This window comes from Nothoprocta perdicaria, unplaced genomic scaffold (assembly GCF_003342845.1).
Source record: "Nothoprocta perdicaria isolate Ctin4 unplaced genomic scaffold, notPer1 scaffold_7, whole genome shotgun sequence".
Lineage (NCBI taxonomy): Eukaryota > Metazoa > Chordata > Aves > Tinamiformes > Tinamidae > Nothoprocta > Nothoprocta perdicaria.
The window spans coordinates 3,741,685-3,749,946 of record NW_020455976.1 but is presented as its reverse complement, the minus strand read 5'-3'; positions in this window follow the sequence as shown (position 1 = coordinate 3,749,946).

Sequence of the window (8,262 nt, the reverse complement as noted above, 5' to 3'; positions counted from 1 at the left end):
GGAGCTTCCGTATGAGGATGTTATGGGAGACATATTAGCATATTCTTAGACTTCAGTCCGGCTCTAGAAAGATATACCAAATAAAATTATACACTGACTGAGTCATCACAGGGCCCAAGTATATCAACTCCACTTAAACTGGTATCATAATACACAGTTGACTTATTAAAACAAAAAGAGGAGGCTAAACAACATCTAAAATCTTGGAGGAGAAAAACATGACTCGTTTGTTTAGAAGTAAAGTTTCACAAGTGATTACCAAGATTTTTTTTTTCTCTGTATTCAGCTGAAGAAATTTAATGCAAAAAAGATAATTCAGGGAGAAATTCAAAAATACTCTGATATCACAGGGTAAATGGATAGAAAAAAGGTATGAACTGGATTGATTAATTTGATAAACTTCCAAATCAGAGGAGCTCTGTTAATGAAATAATTCCAAATTCCTACTTGTCTAAATCTTAGTAAAAATGCCTTGTATGAAGCACTCCCCCACCACAGTTGAAATCAATCAAAGTTTCAGAAATGAGAGACCAGTCCTGTGGCTAAAAATTATTAGAGATTTAGCTTCAATGCCCATAGTCTGAATATGCTGAACTTTCCAGTTTTGTTCTTGGTTCTAAGGAACATGCCAGAGGGCAGGGGACTGCATCTAACTTCCATTAGCCTTTTCAGTAGGACTGTCATAAATTTCTTACCTACCTTCATAATATATCAACAGGAGGACAGACCACTGTAAGCACAAAGACTTATCTATTACATTGCAGAAAGGCAATTTTATTTCAATTCATTTGTCTGTGTGCATAATTTATTATATTATAGACCGGTGAATTTGGCATGAAAATAAGAGAGTTGACTAAAAATAATATAAGCTATGTTCTAAGAAGAGCTAAAAGTTTTAATTTGCTAATGAGTTCATTTAATCCAGGTAGATGACTGTGGTCTTTGATAAACCAATTGAAAAATAAATTGCATTTGCAAAAGCCTGCATGCACAAATCCACACAGAAGAGGATTATATTCCAAGGAAAGTATGTGAAGTGTGTTGTAATAAGAACTGTGATGACAAAAACACAATAAAGCTACATAATATCAGGAGCAAATACAAAAAGCTCTGTGATGAAACACTGATTATATAGCACTGAAAAATGATCTGAATGACTATTTCCAGGGTTASTGTTTCATCCATGAAGTTTATTTTAGAGCTAGGAAATACTTAGTTGTGGATGCTGCCTGCTAGCACTGTTAAATACTGAGACATCAGAAACAGGATTAAAATATGTTAAAAGAATTGCATGGAAGAGCAAGCAGAGTCATTAGGTGCAGTCCTACTATTCATTCTTAATCTTATTATAATACTTACAGATCCTGTCAATCTAACTGCTGTGATTACATTAGCTCTGAAAAAGAAAAAAAGAAAAAGTAAAAAGAAAAAATATAATAGTTGCTAAATTCTAAGGCATTATAARGTCGAAGGAAACAGAATTTGCACATGCATGGGAACTTCCCATGCCATATTCCAGTGGGATTGCTTTAGAAGGTCTAGAGTTCTTTTTTTTCTTCTTTTTTTTGATAATGCCAAAGTGAAATCAATAAAACYTTGATTTTTGATTTCAACCTTCAATTCTAGGCCTGCGTTCTGCATTTTTTAAATGTAAAAATGAATTCTGAAAGAGTTTATATTTATTCTTTTGTGTTTTTAGACCTAGACCAGAATAATTTCCCCCTTTTCTCTCCAAGGTTTCCTGGTTGTAGTCATGATCATGAAGGAAAGTAAATGTCACTGCCTTGAAAACCTTCCTTGTGACACATTTTTAACAGCAGCGATCACTCCTTTCCCTTGGTCACGCAGGAAGCCTCTGCAGCAGCAGGGCTGTTGATGAGAGGGATATGCGAGTACCCAGTGGGTCAAAGGCAGAAACGGGACCACGCATCCAAATTCTCAATCCAAGTCCAGTCTTACAGCTCCAAAGCTGACGTGAGTAGGAGCTAATTTCTCACATCCAGGAATAGCCCAAAGATTTGAAATGCCAGTCATACTTGGGAATTGCCACTTGGATATTACATTCAGCCTTTGTACCTATCTGCCACTCCCTGCCTCATGCTTCCACCAAACGCTGTCTGGAAGAAGGACGCACACTTTAAACCATCTCCAGAGGTACCTCTCAGGCCATATATWGGGTGAAAGCAAAGCCATGCCACTGCATCTGATCATGAGACAGCATCTAGCCTTTAGGGAGGTATATTCATATGCAGGACATAACTACAGCAATACCTAGTTTCTTAATGTAACCAGGTATCACTTTTGGCTATTTAAAACATTTAACCCCTGCCATGAAACAAGATTACTTCTTTTCTTTTTCCTTTTTTTTTCTCTCCTCCTTTTCTTTTCTCTTTTCTTTTCTTTTCTTTTCTTTTCTTTTCTTTTCTTTTCTTTTCTTTTCTTTTCTTTTCTTTTCTTTTCTTTTCTTTTCTTTTCTTTTCTTTTCTCCTTCCAGGGAAAGCTGAGAGCTCAAAAATATTAATTCCTTCTACATAATTGAGTGGCAGTCAGTGCAGTGGAATGGAAAAACTGTTTCAAGGATGGATTTTTAATCCGGTATTTAGCACAATGGTGCACATATCAAAATTTCTGCCAATTCTCCTGGCCATATGAGCACCAAGGAGTGCTGCTATGACCCATCTGGATCCAGGGCAGAAAGACCATCAGCTTCAGTAAAAACAGGATCCAGCTGGGAACGGGAAACAAAGTCAAAGATTTTCTGCTGGCAGATACAAGCCCTCTAGTCTCTGAAGGTAAGTAGTTGCAGTTAACTCAAGCTAACAAACCTTCCTTACTCTTAWTTCAAGCTTATCTATGTACTGTTTCATTAAAATTGATTTTCACCCATTTTCCATCTCTTTAGAACACAGGCAAAGAAAATCACCTTTGTCTAGAAAAGGCTAGGTAGATTATCCTAATAATCAACCACAATCCCAGTCACTTGCATGGGAGCCATCGGGAGAAGTTCCCTGCTGTTCCATGGATCAACAGACAACCAGGATTTTGCATTCACTGCAGCTAGAACAAGGAGGAAGAGTCTCACTGAAAGTAAAATTAGGCTAAAGCCTAATCAATACCAGCAGGAGATTCTAAACAAAAGGAAGGCAGCAGTTTTGCCGAACATAGGGATGAGAAATGAAATCCATTTGTCCCATGGCAGGTCAAGAACTTTCAAAGACTATTTGCACTATTACTTTCCCTTTTCCTTTGTGCWTGGGGTTTGGCTTGACTTTGTGTAATTACTGCAGCATGTAGAGAAAGAAACTTTCAAAGCACTCTTCATTGCCAGCCCTTGGAGCTGGTTCAAAGAACTGAGAAACTGGTATTTATTATACAGACACACAATAGCTGCATTTCTCAAAGGCCAGGGGGCTGATCAGCATAGACAGTTGCTTTCTACTTTCCATAGTATGCCTAAATTGGACAACAGTGATGACTTCAAAGTGTAGAGGTATCCAGTCTGTTTTTAAAGCTGGGCACTACCTGCAATCACTTGCTGCACTACAAGATACCAAGTCAATCTTCTCAGGTGTCCTGCTGAAGTCTGTGCAGGTGTAAACAAGTGAATGAACTCACTCCAAATTAATATGGCTATATCACTTGTCCACATTCCTGTCATTATTATGACATCTAATACTTCATGAAGGTAATGGGTATTTGTTATTTCTCAATCCTTGCTGGGGTATGGTGTTCTGCTGCATTACCACAGCTTTTGTTCACTGCTGCCAGCTAAGATATAACATCAACCATCTCCCTCAAAACACACGTGTGGCTTAAGCCAGGTCTGACTACTGCCTTTTCTGATTTAGACTTGGCTTCTTCACCAAGATTTCTGGACGCCTGCGACAATCTATCCAAGCTGCTTCATAACCATGGACGCCAGCCTGCAAAGGGAGTGCTGTGACAGAGGTCCTGTGTCACTCTAGTCTAGCCCCGCTGAGCTGCTGACAGGGTGCGAGAACCTTCTGCTGCCTGAGGTAAAAGCAGGGTCCATGGCACAGCAGGTTTGCTGGTTGTGACTGCACCTTTCACTGACTGGAATAACAGTGGTGAGGTGGTGAAAATCACCCCCGACAGAACACAAAGATTCACAACTGTAGTCTTCTCCATTATTAGAGACTTATTGCATCTAAGTAGGCGAAAATTTCACCATTTTGGTGACTGTTATGATCCCCTGGGCAGCAACATACATAAGATCAGGAGGAATTAATCTGATAAAAAAAAAAAAAAAAAAAAAAAAAAAAGGGAAATTTGGGGAAGCAAAGAGAAAATAACAGTCCTTCTAAATCATTGCACTTTTCTATTAAATGGCACTGGGCATTTTTGATAACCTTTTATAACCCTGAAGAACTCTAATGGGACATTGCAATAAGCATTAATTATAGAGTGACAATCAGGGTACTTACAGAGATGATTTGACAACAGAAAACAGCTATTATTACAGGTAAAATATACCACAACCTTTCTTTTCTTGCTGCCCCACAAGCCATTTCCCTTTGGCCACAGAGGGAGGAAGCAGGCACTCCTCAGATGGCAAGCAGTCAAATCTGGTGGCCTTTTCTGTCAGAGAGGAAACAGTCCTTAAYGGCTAGATAAAATAAAAGGCTGACCTGTCAGCATAAGTCCAGAGACACTATTAATGCTCAGCATCTCAGGTTTTGGATGCTCCAGAATGGAYAGGTCACTGAGATATCAGATTATAGGAAAACTTCTCTTGAGAAGGAGTCTTTATTTTGTATTTCCAGAATTGGAGGGTCTGGGAATCTAGATTTTTTTTCCATTAGAAGTTCTGTACAAAAGTTCATTGCTTATTTGCACTTATTAATTCTGTTTCTTCATGTAGTCTTTTGGTACACACTAGATTCTGTTCAACTACTCAGTGCCTCCCACTTCAGAGACAGCTGCATTTCACAGGTGAGTGAAGTGATCACCACATCCTATATCCGTAGAGCACTTGCTGAACTACTTCTGGCCTTATTATTACTGATTCAGTCTGTGTAAGAGGAAAAGGGGCATCCAAATGGCACTTAAGATGGAATAAGGAGCCCTTCATAAAGCTATTAAGAAATTAATAATTACAGGAAGACAGATGTAATTGCATCCAGAAGATCAATGCAGTTTTTAATGAAGAAGAATTTCTAGACCCTAAATACAAATTGAAATAAGAAACTTCTGAGGGTCTCCCATATACCCCTTGACAGATAAATGCTGACAGGGAATGAAGAAATTTCAGTAATCTTAAACAAAAACAAAGTGATTCTGAGATCATAATAAATACAATCAGACAGCTGTTTTGAGCYGCAAAACCATGTCTGCTTTGAAATAATTGCTCTTTTTGATTATGCTTAATGTCTATGAAAGTCCCTTATGAGAAAACCTTTACTGTGTTAAGTAGGAATTGCATAAATAATAATATCCAAGTTGCCTTGAATTCAAAACCATTTCTTTTTTTTTCAGTGGAAAAGCAAAAATTCTAGAAGCTCTCCAAGACTAAAGAGTTGCAAAAAATCCTTCCTTCCCACCATGGAAAAAACTCTCTGTGGTGTCATGATAAAAAAGGCAAGTCATCATTGTCCCTTTACAGCATTTGAAGCTACCACACAACAAAAGGCRCTTTCACTTCATGTTGAATATCTGTGTTAAGGCTGTCAAAGWAGAGAGAGCAAATTGTCTTGTCATTTCAGCCCCTTGGATTTAGGGTGGGGGGCAAGAATCTCGCCAGAAATTTTCTTTATTGCCTATGCACTATGGAGAAAGTATACAAAGTGGAACAACAGGAGCTGACTCCTGTGTATGCTGGGAATCATATGGGAGCATAATCCTTGGGAAAAAACAGCCTGAGTTAGTAAGTCCACAGACAGCAATGATATCGCAGACAGACCTACAAAAACCAGCAACTTCACCTGCATCCTGCAATGAAGCAAATGCCTTTCACACAGATCAATATCGGCTACAGCAAACTGAATATTTTGACAAAGTACCAAAAATGAAGAAAAAAATCATGACCAACAAAACAAGCCTGGAGCATCATAGAAATACAGCAAAGAAAATATGGTATTGCTAAAATTATAGAGCCTTGCAAGAAACAGGTAAAAATGGTGATACAGAGAAAGAAAGCAAGTATCAGCCAGAGGAAATGGCAAACACTGAAAGAAAATGTTTTGAACATTGAAATTCCTTTCTTGACCTTCTCTCTTTTCTGCTCCTTCAGCATTCCAGTGCATSTCTGAACTGTCCATTTCTTATGGCTGTCTCCAAATCCCATACGTGTGCCCTTCATCAGAAGAAATAACAAATAATGCTGTGCTTGCAACATATCTCCAGTTGGCACAACACTTAATTAAAAGCAATGCTTTGTCTAATCAATGGGGGACTTGGAAGAAATAAAATTAAAACTGGTCTTAGCATAAAATAGACATTGAAGAATAGGTGCAGTGAAAACATTGCAGAAGATGCTGTGGAGAACAATTTTTCACCCACTAAGAGGGTGTGAGCCAGCTCTGCTCCAGATCTGCAGCTCTTCTAGTTCTGCAGCCTTTCTAAAAGATACATCCATTTTTATCAGCTACAGATCTTGTTAAAAATGGAGCACATCCGGGGCTTCTGTTTTCCTGGTCAATATCTGTCTGAAATTTATTTACACTACTCATCAGAGTTCATTTGTTTGGATGGCAAAAGTAAAATCCTCCTCCAAGGAGAAAGAGAAAATTACCAATTACCAATTTACAGTCTTCAGCCATACTTTCCAAGAGAGTAGTGAGAGGAAAGCCTCTTGAGAGATTTTGAGGATTAGAAGGGATTTAGCAGGAAAGCACTATACACCACAATTTGTGTCAGTAATTTGAAGACTTTTTGATGGTCCGAATCAACAGGACAGACAAGAAGAGAATCTGTCACTGATAAAAGTGTTGTTTATGAACAATAGCATAGTTGCAACATGAACAATAAGCCCAAATTCCTGGTTTCATAAAGTCAATAGAAATAGAAAATTTTCACTAGAAAAGAAGAGAAGGGCTGCTTAGGACAATTTTACATTTGACTATGGGGTATGTAGAAAGAGACACAAATATCTAGCAAGGGAAAAGCATGTCTGACAACTTGGCTGGTTCTACAAAGGTCTTATATGGGATAGTTTAAGCCCTCAAACTACAAAGCCATTTATTTTTATTACTTTCTCACAACCTCCGTGACTGAGCAATTTCATACAGACTAGAAAAGTACTCCCATAAGACTGAGATGTACCTATATAAAATACACCCTGATGATTAAGCTGAAGGATATAATACTTCAAATATATACTTGTGAAGACAAAGGGAAGTAGGAGACAGCGGAAGCAGAGGACAAAGTTTTCAACCCTTCTTGATGAATTTCCACCCAGTAATGGTTTCTTCCAGTTATATTTTGGGAGACGACTTTGGGTGGCCATAGTTTTCATATAGGATTCAGAGGCAGACTGTCTACATACTAGCTTTGATAGCTTCCTATTTACAGTAGTTCAAAATGAGATGAGGAAGATGATGCTATTTACAGAGCATACAGTACAATTGTTACTAGTTCAAAGCAGGACTTCAACAGATTGTTAAAATGATCCATAATTTCCTTTCCATACAAGAATTAGAGGAAGAAAGAAATACTTCAGGTTGAACAGAACATTTTGTTTGACACAGAAGAATGACCTTTCTGCTTATACCAGCAATGAATAGTTCCCCCTTCTTTCTTTCCTCCCATCAAATGTTATGAGCTGATTTTTTTTCTTTCTTTTTTTCTTTTTTTTTTTTTTTTTTGGGGTAAGAATTGGACTAAAAATCAATTACTCTTTTCAGCACACAAATAAGTGTCCTCAGCTCTTTTTGTAGGATAATGAGTGTACTTAGCTGGATATCACCTTCAATGACAAGATTGCTTTAAAATATATATATATATATATGATACAAGAATTAAGAGACTTCTGAGCATCTCAGCTGTATCTCAGCCTGCTGCCAAGAACTGCTATCAGGCACCTGTCTGACATGTTTCTCAGTGATGTGGGTGGAGAAATCCTCTCTGACCCGTTTTGGTTCTAATTCTGCACGAAAGAGGCCAGGTACTGTTTGGGCAGCAATCACACAAAACTTTATAAGTCGTTTGCCAGTAGTGAAACTCACATTGTGCTTTGGCAGCTCTACCCATTTCAGCTTCTGAGACAGGGTTAGGAAAAAGCTGATTGTGCATCTCTAGTGTTCT